Source organism: Ambystoma mexicanum, chromosome 2p (genome assembly GCF_040938575.1).
Source record: "Ambystoma mexicanum isolate Mex_15411 chromosome 2p, UKY_AmexF1_1, whole genome shotgun sequence".
Classification (NCBI taxonomy): domain Eukaryota; kingdom Metazoa; phylum Chordata; class Amphibia; order Caudata; family Ambystomatidae; genus Ambystoma; species Ambystoma mexicanum.
This window is the reverse complement of record NC_090923.1, coordinates 1,304,327,548-1,304,349,369: the sequence shown is the minus strand read 5'-3', so window position 1 is coordinate 1,304,349,369 and position 21,822 is coordinate 1,304,327,548.

Here is a 21,822-nt window from a genome sequence, read left to right as displayed (position 1 = left end):
GGGCTGGTACTATTTTTCCCCATCAGTCTGTGTAGTGAGGGTGGCAGGCAGCGATGGAGAGATGCAGAGTCTTAATAGTGGATTATACCTTTGTGCAAGATCTGTACAGGTATGCCGTGCATAGAGACATGGCTGCTAATTTTGCATTGAAAGGAGTGGAGGCTTTCTGCGGCACTGTCTTTGAGGGCAGTTTCGGCAGTATGGTTGATCTTTGCAGATGTGTGGACTTTGTCGGTACTGTTGATGTTGTTGTACTGCATTATGGAGATCTACATTTGGGGTACATGTTGTGTGGACATTTGCTCCATCGCCTAAAGAAGTTGATGGAAGAAGTGATGCAGATTTTTCCCACTGCCAAGGTGGTTTTCTCAAGCATACCACCAAGAGGAGCATGGGACCATGCCGGTGTAATTTGTCCCCAGCCAGAGGTCGGAAGGTGTTTCATTAACAGAAGCAATTGACAATTTATATCCACTGCTGGGATGTTCTCCACCGACTAAGACATCATTAATGAGCAAACTTTGCATTGGTTCCATGCAAATTACTTTTTTGTGACCAACATTGGCAGTGCTGTTTTGTTTTACACTGTGCAAAAAGTGTTGAAGACAATTCTGTAACAATGTAAGGAGGCAAACCAAAGAGAAAGTCAGATAAAGAGCAAAAACCAAAAAGGTTCTTTGTAAGCACGTAAAAAACAACAACAAAATACCCCCAAAAAACATCTTTTCTGAGGGATCAATAAAGACCCAAACTCCTAACCAATTTCACACTCCCCCCTCCACAGCCCTCCCTTCCTAGCACTATAACTCTGCGGATTCTGCAGTAGTTTCAGGATTAAATGTGCCACATCCACCCCTTTTCAGGCTGGTAGCCATGGAAATGGGACTGTGGAGGCAAAGGGATTGATCAATAAGGTTTTTGGTTGTGGTGTGTACGGAAGAACTGTGGCAGAAGGTCTCTTTGTACAGAGAAATTCAGAATACTATGGTGAAAGTGTGCAAGCTAAGGGGCAGGCATCCTGTTTGTATGCATGCACTGTAGGTACTTGTTTGCAGTGGCTAGCATACACTTACTGTTGCATTTCTGCGATAATATTTCATACGTTTGCAGTAAGTGGGGTGCTGTAGATTTTTTTTTGGGCGAAGTGTCAAGGTAAGTGACAGGCATCCTCTGTTATTATGCTTGCAATGTGTGTATAATATGATATGATGTGCTATTGTATGATATGCCATTTATACTTCGCATATACACAAGTTTTTGAAGGCACGCTGAGGTAAGGGAGGGGGAACAGAGGGGAGACAGAGACAACAAACCTACTAGGCCAGGTGTCACTCAGATCGCCCAGGTGCATGGGGAGGGGGAGGAGAAATTGCAGTACACAGGAAGAAGAAACAATGACAATAAGTAAACATACGGCCCTATGGTGGCAAGTGAAAGGATAAGTGCAGACATGAGGTGGTGGTGGAACTGTTAGGGATACAGGAAACAGTTCCCAAGTGCAGGTTTGCCAGGAAGGCAGTGCACGGGTGTGATATTACAATGGGTGATACGGGTACACTTGATGATAGTGGATGGGAGAAAAAAATCAGTAACCTTTTTAAGAACGTAATGGACGCTCACTGGCAGATACCGTGCGCACAGACACTTATAACAGAGTTGTAAAGATACTGCAGAAAAAGCTTTCATACCTCCACTTTTTGGTTATGGGTGCTCATGTGGGTGAATGTTGATGCCCAAATCTTGCATTCTTTTACTGAACTTTGTACTGGACGTGCTTTCCAATGACACAACACTTGGAGGCTCAATGTGCAATGGTACATATGCAGTGTTGTACAGAAGTGACAGTGTTAGATGCTAATGTCTTGGATGCCATTGGTGGATGCATGTGTGACTATTTAACAGTACCCAATGAGGTAGTGATGGACAAAAAATAGTGGAAAGGGAAAAGGGACTGCTCCTGCTTTACTGGTGCATGGCCCTCGCAGTACTTGGGGAAGCGCACGTGCCACATTCTGCACTTCTCACCATGCTGGCCAATGGAAATGGGACTGTGAGGATTGTCCAATCAGGTGCTCAGGGTGTGCATCACAGGAAATGGCGGCAACATTTATTTTCATTACTCGGTGTAGTGAGGGTGGCAGGCAGAGATGGAGATATGCACTGTTTTGATAGTCGGTGATGCCTTTGTGGAAGATCTGTTCCAGTATGCCGTTGAAAAAGGCTTTTATGGCAATTTCGATTTGGAGGGAGTGGAGACTTTGTGGTGCTGTGGCGATGTGTGCAGTTTCGGCGGTCTGCTTGCAGAATGTCAACGAGTGGCCCCTTTCGCAACTGTATATGGTGTGGTTATGCACTATGGAGCGTTGCATTTGGGTTCCATGGCTTGTTCCCGTGTTTACCGTCAACTGAAGAAGTTGATGAAAGCAGTGAAGCACATTTTTCCCACTGCCAGGGTGCTTTTCTCATGTATACCACCAAGAATAGTATGGGACTATTCCAATGATTGTTGTCACCAGCCAGAGGTCGGAAGGGGTCTCATCAACAGAAGCATGTGTGACTTCTTGAGTGCTGCTGGGATGTTCTCCTGTGAGAATGACAACATTGGTTCTCGATATAAACACCTTTTCAAAGCAAATGGCATTTCTTTGTCGACCATTGGCAATGATATTTTGTTTTACAATCTACAGGCTGCACTGAAGACCCTATTGTAAGAATGTGAGCTGAACTACCAACCACAAAAATACTTTTAAAAACCGCAAAAAAGATGTTTCTATGGAAGCACCTTTAAAACATTTTTTTTTAAAAAGGCTCTTTTCAGAGCCACCACTACTAACGAAGTCCCCTACCCTGGTTGAATTGCATTCTCCCACTCACGCGCACGCACAGCACAAAATGTCTGCGGACATCGCAATAGTTGCAGGTTTGTAGATGGCGTTCTAAGTTCTAAAAACATTGATTGCAAGTGATTGAAAAACACTGTGCAGTGGCTGCTCATGTTGGATTATATCATGTGGATTTGTACTGCTATGGAATATCTACAATGAAGTGACTGATTTTGGTTTGTGTGTGAGAGACTTTGGTGACGCGCAATCATGCCGACATTATTGTTCTTCATTGTGGAGGTAAAATTTTGCAACATGTTACACGAGTTTCCGTGACGTTTGCGATGAAGGAGGCACTTATCCAGTTCATGCATCTGTTTCCGATCTACTGCATAATTTTTTATCGCATTACACAGGCACTGATGTGGCTGCGTTATTTGTCATTTGGTGCAGAAATGGAGAAATCGCTTTACATTGTGAAGAAGTCTATTTGTGCCTTTTTTCGACATGTGCCAATGTTGTACTTCAAAAATGGGAACATGACATTTCACAGCACGAAGAGTTTTTCCCACAAATAGCGTTCATCTTGCTATTCCTGCCATTCCGATTTTTGCACGTGCTATCTAAATCATAATCTCAATTGGAACTAATATTCAGGAAACAGTATTTTTCCTATTTATTGCTTTTTAATACAAAATCTTCCTCACGCAGGTAAGTCCCAGAAAAGGGTGCAGCTGTCTGTTGGTAATGGGGCTCGGTCTTACGCATGCTTGTAGCTGCCAAAATGCTGTCTCTCAGGTATTCGATTAGTTATAGTGGGAATACGTATTGATCTCCCTGCAGTGTGGATCAGCCATTGTGCAGAATCGCCATGCAGGTATGATCTTGTCCTGAGTACAGTTATGTTCCTCTTGCAGGGTGCTGTTCTCTAGTATCTGGTTTGTGACATGAGGATTGGCTTTGAGTAAATTGTTGCAGAGCCATTTGAAAATGGATGTGGCTCACAATAGTGCAAATTGCATTCTAGTGCACTAGTACACAATTTATGGTGTGATGAAAGCCATCAGCTGTTTGGGGTTGGAATACAGTTTGGTCTTCTGATCCACATTTTCCAAGTCTAATTTTGTGTATTATTTAGCTGTTTCATGCATCAGTATTATCTCTGTGATGATGGGTAGGGGATAAATGTTGAGTCAATGGGCATGATTACGAGTCTGACCTAAAATCGGCAGTAACCGCCATGGCAGAATTAGCGTTACCGCTGCGTGGATCAGCGCAATTACTGCTGAATTACAACCTGGCGGGCACGCGCACACACCAATGGCGGTAACGGTAATTCCACCCAGCGGAGTTACCACCAAACAATCCATGTAACGATGATAATTAAAATGGGGAGAATTAACGTTACTGCCATGGCGGGCAGCAGAATTTCCACTAGCCGAAATTTGTCATCGCTATATAAGGAAGCACTGTAGTGGCCATTTTGGAAAATACAATCCATTGGATATCTCAAGATAGGAGTGCCATCCAGACACCCAGCAAAGGCCAAATATATCATTAGGATAGGGCAAAAGCAGGGTGCCCGATATGAGGCTGTGTAAGCCTGAATTCACAGAGCAGGAGCTCACGTGGTGGCAGAGTAAGTGTTCACCCACCCTGAGGAGCTGTATGGGGCATTGAATAGGAAGACCAGCCAACAGCGCAAGAACACCATATGGGTGGAAATATAGGACAAGTTGGTGGCCGTAGGCACGTCCAACATCAGGTGGAGGACTTGAAAAAGAGGTGGAATGACCTCATGGCCTGGGTCAGGATCCTCATCTCCATTCACCGCTGGGAGAAAGCAGCCATCGAAGGTGGGTCAGGGGAACCCTTGTAACTGACACTGTGGGAGGACATGGTCAGTGGCATCCTGGACATGGTCAGTGGCATCCTGCACATGGTTGGGATCGAGGGTGTGGGCAAGGTCGAGTTAGGAGCCAGAAGCCAGCAGCCAAGCTGAATCTGGTGAGTACCACAGTGACATGTGCTCCCCTAAATGGACAACCCTGCAGGCATCCACGAACACCCACACTGCCATGCAAACAAGCAACATGAACCCCAGCAAGCATTAACCATCCAGGTGAAGCATCAGGCCACAACGAGATGATTCATTGGGTACAGGATCCCACTAACATGACACCCATGCACAGGCAACCTAGCCACCATGCAACCATATGACATGTCTATGCCCATAGATGCACATCAGTGTTGTGCCACTAGCCCCTCAACTGCAACGCTCCATGAAGATACACATTGAGGAGTACATGTCTGACAACATGGCCACCTGACACACACACAACCAAATGCATTGCACTCACCTGACTGCACCACCGGATACTTGTCACCAATAGTCCTGACGCACCACTGCACAGGACAGCCTGTAGCCCAACCCATCTGAGGGATGCACAACCAAAGCAAGCCAGCGAACCCACACCTGTCCGGCCAAATGCAATGCATGCGATGTACACAGTGGTCGACACATGATGCCAGCCCCACCAGGTGGCCCAACACACAATGACGACATAGTACAAGTGACAGTGAATGTTGATTTGCCATGCACCTCACCACCAATGTGGTAATGCACATGTCAATTTGCCCTTACCGGAACACAAGACACCCATGAAACAACCGAGGAGGCTGGCCCCTACACGACACCTGCAACAACCACTGCCAGCAAGCAGCAAGGGCAAGGCAGTTCTGGGAGTGGGAGCATGCCACCATAGAGGAGGCACCAGGCCATTAGGCCATTGCCGGACACTCCAGCATTCCAGGCGGACATGCCCACAGGGCCAGCACAGACTCTAATTGTGCAACCAGGGCCACCAGCAACAGGCAAGGACACAACCACAGCTGGCCCGACTGTGGACACACAGGTGGGGCATAGTGTGTATGGCAGTCCCCAATCTGAGCAGGCACTGCAGGCATGGCAGACTAGCAGCATGAGTGTGCCTCCCCTGCATCCAACCAGCTACATCCCGCCGTCCACCATTTTCACCTGATTCCTCCCCCTGTGCAGCCCCTCCCCACTGCACACACCACCATCCCATCATGCACCCTTCCGTGCTCTTTGCTATGCGGAGGAGTCATCTGACGAGCAGGCTGGGAGTGCTCGCCGTCAAGGGCAGCATGTGGAAAATGACAATGGAATTTCACTGTGCGTAGTGCCTGTTCCCACATTCCAGGGTGGAGAGACCTTGGGAACTGGGAGTGAGATTCCCTTGGGCGAGATATGGTATCCTCCTTTTCCTATGGACAACCAACCCAACCCTTCCCCAACCATTATTGGCTATTGTAAGCCAGCTGCCCTAATTTCTCCACAATTGACACTTGACAATGAAGACTATGCTTTACCACTCTAGTACTGTGACGAGAAAGATGCTTGCTAAGAGTAGTGAAGGTCAGGCATGTCCCCTTAATGATGGTCTGGCAAAGCTGATTGGTCATCCACACCTGCAGCCTGTTAAAGGGCTGCAGGCGTAAGAATGGAGCCCAGCACAGTGGCTGAGGGAAATAACAGCAGAAGAACCAGGAGGCCAGTCCATGCAGTGAAGGAACCTACAGAGTGGTGCAGGAGTTGCGACTCCCTGGAGCAAACTGGGAAATGTGAAGGGAGCCGTGCAGGCAGGCTGCCCATTTCCTTTCTACTCAACATGCTCATTCCCCTGTGGTGGAGGACAACCCCAGGAGTGTCTGAGGCGCAGGAACTGGAGCCCCGATGCTAAAGGAAGATGGCTGTGTGATCTGTGCTGTCGCACAATCTCCTAAAAGTGACCAGTGAATTTCTAGTGCTTGAGAAACCTGGTGTATGTTTGTGAACTCTTTATTTCTTGAATACTGTCTACTGAAGTGGCCACATGCTTCAGAACAGCATGTTTTTGAAAGTCTTCTATCCATTTCATCTTCAATTAGACAACCAATGGGGATATTTTTCATCAGACTTGTTGCGTGTGACAAAAAACACGTTTTCGAAGGTCTCTGAACAATGAACCCTGCAATTAAAGTGAAACGTGCAAATAATGAACTATAAAATAAAGTGAAAATGGACTATAAAGAAGAGGATAATTATTGAATTACTGAATGTAAAACCTTGCTACCAAACAGAATTAGAACTTTTAAAACCCAGAAAGGGGGAGAAAACTTTAAAATCAAACTAAACCATTATATGGTGAAGTGTTAAAAGACTATTACAAGCAAACCATTATATGGTGAGGTGCAAAAAAGAATATAACTTGAAACAAACAACAGTATGCTGAAATCCTAATTAACAGCGGAATTTACAACCTGTATGCACAATGCAACATTATTTGAACAAATATTTAAACCTACATTAACTGAAGTGTGGAGACAGGGATATTTTATGTTTTTTTTTAACTCTATCCCTTGAAACATGGTGACGTGAACCCTGAGATCTAACCAGGAACGTTTCATTTCATGGTTGCTAGAACTATATCACTTGAAACTTGGGCAACGGGGCCCTGAGTCCTAACCAGGAACATTCAATTTCAAGGTTGTTTGAACTGTGTGACTTGGAACGTGGGGAAGGTGACCCGACCCCTGATCTGAATAAGACTACTGCATCCTACATTTACGAAAGGGGACTTTGAGACTTCTTTTTATGTACCTGTGTCATACTTGGGGAAGCGAACTGACAGGAAGCTACGAGCTGGTAGAAGCTTGGAATTTTATGTTTAACACTGTTTACTTTTGGTTGCTGACATCCCTCCACATTGTATAGATTAGTTGTGAGGGAAAGTATAAGTCGGACATAGACAGATTCCTAAGTTGAACTCGTTGACTCAGACTTTCATTAGTTTTATTCAGGTAGGGAAATCCCACCTTAGCATAAGGCAAGTTAGGCCTTTTTCCATCCTGACATTTACGTTAATAAGGTTGCTCATTTTGAATCTGGAATCTGTTGTCTGTGTCCTCCTTCATGATGTCTTCACAGAACTTTTGAGCTATTTGGTGGCTTACACAGCCTCAAAGGCACTATCTGGGAATAGGATGGAAAGGAGTTTGCATAGTTCCTGTCTGCCCATTGCAAGGATTTTTCTGGCTTTCTGATGGCCTGATATCATTTTGTGTATGTAACTTTGGCATGGTCGTGTTGTTTCTGAGAATATAGACTAATACTTGGCCAGTTACATTGGCTCAAGTGCTCTGGTCTATGGAAAAATATCTTTGCTGCAGGCATCTAGTTATTTTTTTATGAATAGCTTTTTAGCCAAAGGTTGCAGATCCGTGCCATAAAGGATGGGGAGATCCTCCCTTTGCCACATAAAATGTGCTTAATGGTGTTGGTCCATTGATTTCCATCTTGTAGCGGTAGGTGGACTCCACCTTCTGGAGGAACTTGACCTTGATGTCCTCCGTCTCACCGAGATATGGTTCACGGCCAGCTCTGTCACAAGCTTTGACACTCTCCTCCCTAACGGCTACAATATCCTCTCCGCACCCAAGTCCAACCGCTCTGGAAGGGGTGTAGCGCTGATCTTCCCCGAGTGGATTCCCGCCTCTGTCATTCCTACACAGGCCTACTTCTCTTTCGAATGCCTCGTCTGCAGGCCCCTTCTCTCCCCTAGCCATTCCCTTACTGTGGCTACTATCTATCAGCCAACTGGTCAGATCTGCTCCTTCCTCTCTGAGTTGGCGGACCTCTCCTCTTCACTCCTGGTCTCGACCACTTAATTCCTCCTTCTTGGAGACTTCAATATCCACCTGGATGCCTCCTGTCCTTCCTCTGGACTCTTTTGCGACCTTTACGACTCTCTCTCATTCGCTATTTCCCCCTCTGTCCCGACTCACTCTGCAGGGCACATTCTGGATGTTCTGATCTCCTTAGACCTTCCCCTTTCTGTCTCTCTCACCACTCCTCTCTCCTGGAGGGATCACTTTCTCCTTTCCTCCCAGCTCACCCTCTCCATCCCTCAGGCCAAGCTCCCTCCATCAATGCCACCCACCTTCTTGGTCATTTGGCCCATGAAGCGTGTGTCAGTTGAGGCTTGCACCGCCACTTTTCCACCCCTTCTCCCCTTTTGGCTGACTCTTACCCTGACACAGCACTTTCCATCCTCCACTCTGCTATATCTGATACTCTATATCTGATACTATTGATTTTCTTGCCCCTGTCATGAGGATCTGGCTGAAGCCCAAAGACAAGTGCAACTCCTGGTATGACTCGGACCTCAGCAACAAACTGGAGCAACAAAGGATACCAGGTCTATCTTTGTTCTATGGTCCAACCTGGAGAGCACTGTTATATTTATATAGACAAAAGAGACCATAGAATGGGTTTCTCTGTGTGGTGAGCTCTAGAAAAGTGTACACATTTAAACAGTGATTATCTCATTCAGACAAGCCACAGGATTGTAAAATGTCCACATGTAACAAAGAGTAAAGCAAAACAATTCAGTTTACTTCACTGGACACAATAGAATATTAGTTTTTTATTAAACTGTTTAGAAAAAAGACATATCAAAAATACATTGATCATATATATCTAAAAATCATCCATAATGTCATCATAATAGCACCTCTAAAACATTACAGACACACAAGATCTGTGTCATACAACACTCTATTCACATCCTCTCCCAAAAATAAAATGCTACAGACAAACCTGACTCATACACAAACATTCAAATTCACACCACTGTTGTTACATTCAATTCTAACAAATACTAATCAATTCTAAAACAGTGTTCTAAAATACAATCTCCATTAGTTATAAAGAAAAATAGGAGATCCTCACAGTAAGGTGGCCAATCAATAATCAAGGTATTCAAAACAATACACAACACTGTGATATAAACTGCTGCCTACTACAGCATCAAATTCCCCAACCCAACATGTTTCTTTCTATGCTTATTCCATTCTGGAGAAATTCTTCAGGGGTAAGTAGGTCCAGTGTTTTCAGGGGAGTTGACATAGAGGTACAAACATGTGGACAGTACACAGAGCTCACCTATAAATAAAAACACAGAGAAACACACTCAATCGGGCTCAATGCATAATTATACCGATTGGAACATGCATCTTCCACCAAATAAATAAGCAGAGTGCAAAAAATGGGGCAGTAACCACCCCAATACATCCTCTTCCTCTGAGGTAATCACATATACCCAACCAGGTAAAGTGAGAGGGAGACCATCTTAATTGAATCAATCCCTGTAAGCCAACACCACCACCATAGACTCCATGAAACATCCCTGAGTAATCCTGGTTACAAAGGTTGAACTGAGCCAAGCACCCTAAAATAGTCTTTCAAACTCACTCCAAAACGGAGGAGAAATGAATAACAAACCCAACACCGCAACACGTGGCTTGAATTTACACAGAGTGGTATAGTTGCCAGAACCAAGATGGAACCAGGGTCAACAAAAGTAACACTAGACACTACCACAATCATCGGACACCACAAGTGATACTGGATGAGTAAACTAATTGAAACACAATCTCACAGCCCTTGGAAGCACCCATCGTGCGATGGCAAAGCACATCAGGTGGCGAATACTAATGTTGAACCCCTTCAATGGGTCGGTCAACATTGACTTTGCTCTTGCATATGCTGCAATATTTCGCGCCCTCGGTCAGGCTGAAATCATTAATTCACCGGGCAACAGAGCGGAACACGTGCAAAGGGATAGAAAAGACAAAACAGAAACTATGACAAAGTCATTTTCCTAATCTTGAATAGCTAACGGTACATTCAACGAATGTCCCTTCAGTAGCCTAAAAACGCGGATAAACCAACTCATTATAGGTACAGGTATTACCAACCTGATATTGAGTGCACGCCGTCTCTAGCGCATACTGTGGATGTAACTATCACCCATTCAGTCTTCGTTTGGTAGACAATCTGCACACTGCAGCAATCACTGGTTTTGTAGTTACAGTACGGAGCCAGTCGTCTGCATGACAGAAAGCAAAACAAGCCGTGTTAAAGGGCAAGGGCAAATTCTGTCGGCCAGAAACTAAACCAGCGCTAACAATCCTCCCTCTATGCACATAGGTAACAGCTGATTGTGTTAAAACTCTAAGGTCAAGCCTGTAGCATGCGGTCAGAGTCTTAATCAACTGACAATGGTACACAGCAATCGCACGCCAAGATCTCGTGTATTCACTTACCAGAAAACAAGTCTGCGGTTCTCCTAATCGGCGGCAGTGAGTCCACAAGCCGTCGTATGAGACCGCGTCCAGCGTTTAAATGCTCCATGTGACCTCACGTATAACCACGTGACAGTCATTACGGCACCTGGATACTAATGCCAACTCGTACAACCCCCGTTACATGAACACGTCACAATGGGGGTGTACACATTCCAATGTAGACATCGGATAATTTATTGGCCTCGTTCGTTCACTACCCATGAAATGGGGTAAGTGCAAAAATGTAAATGTTGCGAGTATCAAAAAGGCGCTGTGTACACCCGTACAGTATCCAGGACTCAGACAAGGAACTAAAACAAAGGAAGAGAATGGATGTAGAATAACGCGTGTAATGATCTCAGCCAAATACACGCATTCAATTTCTCAAACCGAATGTTTAGACACGCCGCACTTCACTGGTATGTCCCTGAACAGAATCGATATCGGGACTCATATATTCCAGTCGATTTGTTCATTAAAACCCACCAAGTGGCTTCTGCTTAGGAAAATTAGTCTCATCTCTTCCCTAGATAGGATCTGTTTGTCTGTAACCTATTATTGGTAACAGGGATCTTTTTTAGTACCGTCCACCTTAAATCATTACAGCTATGATCACGCATAATAAAGAGGCCAACCATTGGGGCTGTTAAATTCCTCGTTCTAATGCAGCTCCTATGTTCGTTAATGGGGACCTTGATTTTACGTTCCGTTTTCCCAATATATAACTTGGGACATGAGCACCAAATGGCATATATCACATTACTGGAATTACAATTGGAGAACAACTTCTGTTCCCATGGTCTCGGTAGTCCAATGTCTACTTCAGTAGTGCGACTCGTGAACTGGCAACAGGTACAGGCACCACACAGTGCATGGCCTTTGGGTTTAGGCAAACCCCACTGTTCAGTGATGGTAATCTGGGCATCGCCTTTAGTACTGATGTCGTTTCTGCTGACCAATTCTTTCACGTTGCGACCATGTTTGAAAGCGCAACAGGGCGTGTCCACAGGTATTTTAGCCTTAGCCAAATGTGCCAGTGTTTCTTAACAATCTTAACCACCTGGTTAGATAGATGATTAATAGTGCTCACAAACACTAATGTATCTGTCCCGTCAGGAATGAGTTTCGGCCTGTATTCCAACAGAGCCTCCAACATGCTTCTCGGTTGTTCTTAAGCTCTCTCTTTAAAGTCTTTTTAACAATCTTACTAGGGTACCCGCGAGAAACTAAATTGTTACTCAAGGTGGTAGCCTCCGACAAGAACACATCCCTATTGCTGCTGTTCCACTTGAGCGTTAGAAATTGACCAAAGGGTAATTGTCCCTCAGTGCCTTTGGATGAAAACTCTCATATCTGAGGAGTGAATTCCGATCAGTGACCTCGTCACCCTGAGACGCAAGTGTAGGGTGGCTGAGAGGAAATGGTGTCTTTCTGACAAACTGGCCTGCCACTTTCTCCAAAGCCAATACCGGCTTTCTGTCCGCACCAAGAAGTGAGCCCACATCCAAACCTGCATCTCCGTGGCATCTAACAACTCGGCCACACTTTAAAATCTGCAAAGAGCTGGCCAATCCTGATTCAGTCTCTACCTCTCCTGTCACCTCACAGGCCCTCTGCACGGCCCTGGATTCTCACTTCATCTCTAAAACTCGGGACATGCTGTCCTCTCTCTCTTCCTCTCCCCCTCCTCTCTCTACTCCCGGCTCTTCCTCTGGCCCTTCTGCTGCCACATCTCCTCCCTCCTTCTCTGCCTTTCCCCTGTTCTCCCCAGGCGAGGAGTCCGATCTATGAAAGTCTCATCAAAACAGGTCCACCCCTGTTCCTCCAAAACCATCAAGGACCACATCAACTCCCTGACTCCTGCCCTGGCCGACTTCTACAACCACTTCTTTGCCACCAGAGTCTTCCCTTCCCTCCTGAATCACTCCCTTGTGCACCCTCTTCTTAAAAAACACTCTGCTGACCCGTCTTGCCCAGCTAACCATCGCCCAATCTCCATCACTCCTTTCCTGTGCAAACTCTTGGAAAAGCTGGCCATCTCCCAGCTCATTCTTCACACTGAATCTGTTGATTGTCTCCATGATCATCAGTCTGGCATCAGAGCTGCCAGAAGCACGGAAACTGATCTCCTGAACATCTGTGAAGACCTGCTCTCCAACCTTGATTCCAACACCCCCTGTGTCCTCATCTTACCTGATCTCTCCTCTGCCTTTGAAACAATCAACCATGCAATCCTGCTCAACCGTTTCTGTGATAACCTGGGGATCACCGGTCAGGCCCTGGCGTGGCTGACTTCTTTCCTTTCTGACCGACACTCCCAGGTTCAACTTGAGTCCTTCCTCTCCTCATCTCTATCTCTACCTGTGGTGTTCCCCAGGGGTCTAACCTCTCTCCCTGGCTGTTCAACCAGTACCTGCCACTTTTTGCCCACCGTATTGCAGCGCTATGCTCCAACTTCCAGTGCTATGCGGATGGCACTTAGCTCATCTTTAGGCTACACTCTGCCACCTCCTCTCCCTCTCTCATCTCTGACTGTCTGTCTGCTATCCAGGAGTGGTGTGCCGCCAATGATCTCTGCCTTCATGCCAGTAAGACCAAGATTCTCCTCATCAGCACACCCACTCCCTCCTTTCCTGTGACTCTCTGGCCGGCCTCTCTTGGCCCTCTTCCTGCTTCCACCTGTGAGGCAAAAAACCTTGGGGTAATCTTCGACTCCACACTCTCCTTCTCTCCCCACATCTCTGACGTTTATAAGAAGTCACACTACCACCTGCGCCTCCTCAGAGGTATTCTTCCTTTCCTCTCCTTCCCCTAGGAGCTGTCTCCTGAGCTCTGGTTCTCTCTAGGCTGGACTACTGCAACAGCCTCTTTCTAAATCTGCCTGCTTCTACTCTCCGCCCTCTGCAACTCATCCAGAACAGTCCTTGGCCCAGGGATCGTATCTCTCCAGGACTGAAATCTCTGCACTGGCTCCCAGTGGCTGCGAGGATTATGTTCAAAACCCTCTGCATTGTTCACAATGCCTTCTGGGGCCTTGGGCCTCAATACCTTCAAGTCTCCCTTCCTAAATATCTTCCTTTTCAAGCTCTTTGCTCATCTGCCTCCAACTCCCTCAGGGTCAGTCGCTTCTCCAAGCAACAAGTTGGTGGTAGATATCTTTCTTCGGCTGGGGCCTCCCTCTGGAACAGCCTCCCTGCCTCCCTTAAGTTTTAGGAGAATCATCTCCGGTTCTGCAAGCACCTCAAAACCTTTCTCTTTGCTTCTGCTTTTTCTCCTCCTCTCCCCTGCTTACCCCCTGGCTGAAATTGCACTGGTTACCTGGCCACCCTGTGATCTCTGGCCCAGGTCCCAACCCTGCCAGTCACACACACCTTCACTGCCTTCCTGGCAACCCCGCACTTGGGGACTGTTTTCTGTATCCCTACAGTCCAACTACCAGCACTTGACATCTGATGTCTGCACTTACCCTTGCACTTGCCACTTGCTGGCCATACTTTTACTTATTGTTATTTATTCTATTATCCCATGTACTGCACTGTCCCCTCCCCCTTCCCATGCACTTGCGTGATCTGAATGACTATATCTTTACAGTTTGGAGTCTATGGGTGATTCCATTCTGTCTTTACCCAAATACTTTTAACACAATACAGACAGAATTGTGTGGTTACAAAGTTATTCCTAATGATCTCAGTCCCTATATCTACATAAATGTCCCTGTAAGAAGCATCTTGCTGTCCCTCAGCGTGACTGGAGATGTCCCTGGGAAGCGTTGGTACAGCGCCTATCTAGGATGGGCAACATGCAAGAGGCTAGCCTTGTCCTATCTCACTACTTTTCTAAGTTTCTAAAAGCACGTGCACACTCTAGGGAGGTCGATTATGTATTTTATTCGTATTGCCTCTGGAGCTGTGTGTCTTATTTAATCATACTACTTAATCAATTTCAAATAAGATTTTTTAAAATATTTGACACGTGTTGTCACTCATTAAAAAAGGTGAATTGATGTTCTCTCAACCAAGCCCACAACTTGTTTGTAGTGGGTGTCGGGGTTTGGATCATTGCTTCCAAAGCGATTGTTCTTATGTCGACTGGTTTCAGTGGTTTTAACTCTGTTTCCGCTTTCTTCAGGACATCAAATACATTGCATGCATCATAATGTATTGTGTAAAATGTTCCGACAATATTTCCATTCATGTCTGATTGTCCCTCTATTGGGGTCAGGACGATTCGTTCCGGGTTTCGGTCAGGCGTTGGTGAGTATATTTCACGTGCCCTGTCTTCATGTGGTGGTTTGGTCCACTTCTTCATGTGCTACCTTGCATCATGATTCTTGCTAATCTGGCCAAGTTCCTGTCTCAGGATAACTTTAGCGTCAGTTCTTGTTGGTATTCCAAGTTCTTTAATTCCTGAATAGGGCTGTGACTTCACTTCCACTCTGTCTTGTCTTCTTCGTGCATGCCTTGGTCGGTATTCGTTCAGGGTTTACACCATTCAGTTCCCTGTTGACAATATTGTCTAGTTTTCCATTTTACTTGCATCAAAATTTTCCTCTCTGTAGTTCACGTCTGTGATCTGAATGATGCCTGATCTAGTAGGATCGGTGTCTGTCCCCCCCTGTGCCCCCTCCCTTGCCTTGTTGCACCTTGAAACACTTGTGTATAGGCGCGTTATAAATGCCATATCATATCATACCATATCACAAGCGATGTTGCTGATGCAATAGGCTTCTGGGGCAATGTCAGAGCTTCTGAGACATTGACTTGTCTTTCTAAGTCTCATTCTTGTAAGATTACTGTGTACTTAGAGCAACATTTGGCAAGTAACTGTATGTTGTCATGTCTTGCTTGAGTGTACAACAGAGATTTTATTATTTTGTAGTGTAAAATTGGTCATTCACATTGAGTGCGGGATGTGTATTTTCACCTCTAGCGTTTCACAGTCTTTGTCACATTTCACATTCATTGTAGACCGTCTACCTTTGGCACTGCTAATTCTTGGGAACGACAGTCACTTATTATAATGTCTAATGAGGTTTAAGCTGGAGGGGTTCTATGTAATTTTCCAGTCCGTTTGAGGCTTCTCCAAAAAAAGACTGCTTTCTTTAGACCTCCTTGGAGCAGCCTATAATGAGAGAATTTCACACCCTGAACCCTACATGCCCTATGCCTCCACTCCTGCCCACCCTCCCCGCCTCTTCTAAACCTCTGCGTTTGCTCGCCCCACCCTACCCAGTCGCAAACCCTCATACTTCGGCCCACTCCTCGCCCTCTTTCTGGACACGCCTCCCTCTCTGACCACCGTTAGTACTCTCCCTACCCCCACAGCCCCAACAATCAACTCACCTCCTCCCTCATTTATTTGTTCCGGCCCCACTGTGTGCCCCACCATCCTTCCATCTCTCGCTGTGTGATCTTCTCAGGGCAGCATCAGAAAACGGAGTCCACAGACTATTTACCATCTGAGGTTGTTTGTGGTCTCATGCAATGCACAATGGATGTGATTTAGCAGTTTGGGCTTCACTGCCCCTTTTGGGTTGGAACTTAGCCTTATTTGCATATGCACTTTCTCCTTCTGTAATGGTTTGACAGGCTAGAAAAAGATGTTCTGGATGCTTGGCCCAGAGCAATGCCAGAGGTTATGATTAATTTAAAATCTTCCAGCCATCAAACTTCAGTTTTTCATAATGTACACCACGTGAGATGGGTAGGAACAGACTTGGGTCCCGAGACATCTGTGCCTCAAGACCAAAGCTATGCCCCACTACCTAATGCGGCTGAAACATGTCTGGGTTGCCTTTGGTCTCATGCAGAAGGAGCTTGACCTGGAGGATCTGGCTGGGCAACCCCTTTTGGAGTTGGACTTATGAGTGAGTATATGCTGAATATCATCTTTCCCCTTATGAAATGGCATGCCGTGCTACAAAAACCTGGTCTGGAGGATTGCCCAGGGCAATGTCTAAGGTTATGATTAATTCAAAACCTTCTTCCTATGAAACTTCAGTGTTGATGAGGTATATGCATGGCAGATTCCCGGCCTGAGGAATTGAGCTATGCTAAACTTTCAATGGCCCTCACTATAACTCTGGCGGTAGTGAGGGCCACCGGAGTTGTTTTTTTCTGGCACCTGCAAATGGCAATAACCGGGTCATGTCGAGTTTGGCGGCCTCGGTAATTGCCCATTCGCGGGTGCCGTTATGTCCCATAGGGCGAAATGGGGGTCCGGAGCATGGTTGCACCGTTAATAACGGTGCCGGTGCAATCATGAGGTCTGCTCGCGGGTGCCGGTATGCACGCCTGGTCAGACCAAGCGTGCAGTCCGGCACCCGAGAGCAGAACTCATAATGTGGTGGAGAGGTAACAACGGCGCCGGTAGCACTACCGGCGCCGTTGTTGCCTTTCCGCCACACTCATAATGAGGGCCAATGTCATTATAAGTAGAATAAAGTCATTTGAGCCAATTTACACATGCCACAGTGCCACCGGGTAGCCATCCCTGAAAGTTCACCTCCAGTTCAGAGCCTTATGAGCAAAGCATTGAGGGTATGCAAATTAGCCGAAATGCACGCCTTTTGCTCCAGAAAAATGTATTTGTCTTACAGGGCAGTGCTATTTTATGCTTAGCTTAATCAACCCAAGACAGACAGTTCTCAAGGCTGCAGACAACTGCAGCATAGCTGGTTTCACCCTTACTAGGGATCATCAGTGCGGTATAGTCTGACAGCCTTAGGGTTGGCGCACTGGTGTTTGCTACGCAATATCGTTACAGTCCTTTATGGCAAGCTACAAAGGTTACTATTTGAATGTTTAATTCACATGTCAGTGTCATGACAAGATGGGTTGGCAATGTGGGGGATCACAACGCTTGGTATGGGTTTTCTGTTGTGGGGGTGGAGAGGCAGGACCCCATGTATGCATTTCACATTGTGCGTGTGGCGACGCAGAACTCCGGGCAGGTTGTAGTTACCCTTCTTATACCCCCGTAATTTTGGCAAATGGCACAGCTCAATGGTGATGGTTAGTCCATTGAAACCGAAGACTTTCAAAAGAACAAACAAAGCACAGCGTAGCAGGTGGTTCAAGACAAAAGATTCCAGAATACTAGCAGATGACCTACTTTTTGTTGGGAATGAGGGGCTTCCATGAGTCCTTGTCATGGCCATTAGGAAAAAGCTGCCCACAAGCGCAGTTTACTTTGTTGCTGTTAATGTGTTTCTGTAGTCCACAAACCCAAAATTCCAACTTACCCAGATTCCACTATTCTGAGTATGAGATGTGCTGACTGGTACCAGTGGCGTAACACAAAATGTGGGGGCCCCCCTGCGAGCCATGCTGTGGGGGCCCCCCAACCCGGCAACAAATCAAAGGTCGCGCCACACTCTGGGCCGGCCTAGATTGTCACGCTTGCGCAATACACAGGATCGTGCTGCTGATGGGGTATGCCGCACACTGCACTAGGAGAAAGATATAAATATGTATTTTAATGCAATATACAGCACACTTTCTGAGATAAATTGGCTATAAAGCCAGAGTGTTTGCAATTGTTTTGTAGGGTAACACAATCCAATACATGCAAGTCACCAACAGTGCACAGGAACATTAATGCTTTGCTATTAAGAATGCCATGCCACAATGAAAACATGTCCAACTGGCTGCACAGTGTAGACCAGTGTAAACACGTTATAACATTATAGTAAAGCATGACAGGCCACATTTAGACATGCCTAGACTGGTTGCACAAAAATGCCAGTCGAAGCAATAACACTCATCAAGAAGAGAGCCCACATTGAAGTCTGGGTCTCTGCGTCCTCTATAAACATGGCAAAACTCATCTTCACGGAACTGGTAAATCCTGTTGCGGTCTCCACCTCTCCTGTTCCCTCCCAGGCCCTCTGTACAGCTCTGGCCTCTCACTTCTCTGCTAAATCTCAGGACATCCTGTCCTCTATGTCATCTTCCTCTCTCGGTCCCTTTTGGCCATCTCTACCTCTCCTCCTCCTTTTTCCTCTTTCTCTCTGACAACACCTGACAAGGTTTCTAGACAAGTCCGATCTATGAAAGTGTCGTCCAAACAGGTGCTCCGCTGTTCCTCCAGAACCATCAAAGCCCATATTGACACCCTCGCTCCAGCCTTGGCCGATTTCTGTAATCACTCTTTCGCCACTGCAATGTTCCCCTCTCCCACTCCCTTGTGCACCCACTCCTCAAGAAGCCGTCTGCTGATCCTACCTGCCCGGCAAACTATCGCTCAATCTCCATCACCCCTTTCGTGAGTAAACTCTTGGAAAGCTTACTCTCCACACTGAATCTGTTGGTTGTCTCCATGACCCTCAGTCTGGCTTCAGAGCTGCCAGAGGCATGGAAACTGCTCTCCATAACACCTGTGCTGCTCTCTAACCTTGATTTCAGCATTCCTTCTGTTCTCATCCTTCATCTTTCCTCTGCTTTCGACAGGGTCAACATCGTCATCCTGATCAATCGACTCTGTGAGAACCTAGGCATCACGGATCAGACCCTAGAGTGACTGACCTCCTTCCACTTGGACCGCCCCTCCGCTCCCAGGTCCATCTTAGTCCCATTCTCTCCGCCACCTCTCTCTACCTGTGGCATTCCCCAGAGCTCTATACTCTCACGCTGGTTTTTCAACCTCTACTTGGCCACTTTGGCCTCCCTGATCTCTACCTTCTCCTCTAACTTTCAGTGTTATGCGGATGACTCAGCTTTCCTTCAGGCTCCCCTCAGCCTCCTCTCCTCTCTTGCTCATTCCTGACTGTCTATCCACGATTCAGGATTGGTGTGTCTCCAACGATCTCTGCCTTAATGCCAGTAAGACAGAGATCCTTCTCATTGGGACCCTTGCCTCTGCGTTTCCTCTCACTATAGCAGACCGCCTTGGGCCCTCTTCCTTTGCCTTCCTGCGAGGTAGAAAACCTTGGTGTCATCTTCAACGCCACACTCTCTTTCTCTCCTCACATCTCGGACATCACCAAGAAGTCCCACTACCAGCTGCTCCTCCTCAAAGGGACTCTTCCCTTTCTCACTCTCCACCAGAAGGTCACTGTCTCTAGGCTGGACTACTGCAACAGCCACTTTCTCAATCTGTCGTCCTCTAGTCTCCGTCATCTGCAACTAATCCAGAACAAGACTGCAAGACTTACCCTTGGCCTAAAGCCCTGGGCTTATATTTCTCCAGCCCTGAAATCTCTCCACTGGCTGCAAGGATCACATTCAAGAACCTTTGCATTGCCCACAAGGCTTTCTGGGGCCAGGGCCCACACTAAATCCAATGCTCTCTTCCAAAATACTTTCTTTCTCTAGCCCTTCACTCAGCTACCTCCAACTCTCTAAGGCTTAGACATTTCTCCAGGCAGAGAGTGGGGGTAGACCTCTCTCCAGCCTCCCTCTGGAATGGCAGGGAGGCCATTCCAGAGGGAGGCTGGTGCCTCCCTCTGGAATGGCCTCCCTGCCTCTCTCAAACTTGAGGCAGACAACTTTCCTCTTCTCCGCTGCTTTCTCTCTCTGTCCTTCCCCTGCTGACCTACCTGTCTGCTGTACCCACTGGCTGCTTGGCTACCCTCAGAGTCTCACTGGGCAACAGGCTCTTTCTCGATTGGCCACCCTTGCACTGCCTCTGGGCCTACCATGCACTTAGGGGCTGTAACTGTAACCCTGCAGTCCCTTGTTCTCCTTGCACAACCAATAGCTGCTCTGCCCTGACTGCACTTACTCAGAGCATTGCTGCCCTATTTTCCCCTCCCCTCTCACTTGCACCCCCGTCCCTCCCTTTTCCCTTGCACTTGTCGCTCTCGCAATGACACAAGGCCTAGTGAGATGGTTTGTCTTGTCCTCCCTCTATCATCCCTCCCTTGTGTACACTTGTGTACAGGCGCGTTATAAATGACTTGTATCATATCATATCATTTTATCACAGATGCCCAGAAAATTATACAATGCCGCAGTAAGAAATGGCTAGACTGGCAGCACCCAAATGCCAATCTAGCCAGGTAATTGAAGCTTTATCAGAAATGTCCAGTTAAAAGAAAGTCATACCAAACTGAGGAATGACTAGACTGGCTGCATCAAAATGCCTCTCTAACCACCAATACCACATATCATGCCTGCTTTGCCTGAACATGGACAAGCATTATGATTTATCACACATTCCAGCCCCTCCCCCTACACATCCCCTCTCCCTCCCACCCACTACCCCAACCTCCACAATCAGCTCCTTGGCCCAGAATTACCTCTGCGTCCCTCTTCCTTGTCCCAGAGCTTACGTATGAGGCTCCTTGTCTCATAGGTAAGTACTGGGATGAGGAACTGTGGGACTAGTAGTGATGAAGATTACAGGTAGCTAAATCAGGCCTTACCTCCATGTACCTCTACCTCTTCCCAGTACTTGTGTATGAGGCAGAGTGCCTCACACACACGTACTGCCTCATACATAAGTACTGGGACGAGGAAGAATAGGGGTAGGAGTAAGCAAGGCATTAAACACAAGTAGTAGCGCAACACCATTGAGTTGACCGGGCTTCAGCACTACCCCCCCTGACATTTTGGGCTATATTGACTCAACCTGGCTAACCTTTAGAGGAGTTGCCAGACCGAACAGGACACAGATGTTAAACGGCACCTGGTTTTTGCTGTTAACAAGAAACCAGCAATTACCAAGGTAAAGCATTTCACTGTTAGTACCTGCATTCAAATGCCACATTCTTTAGGCAATTGAAATCGTGATGTGGGTTTAGTACTTGCATACCAGGGGAGTGATTGGAAGGGTAGAGAGGGAACAGGAGACTTATAGGAGAGAGTTA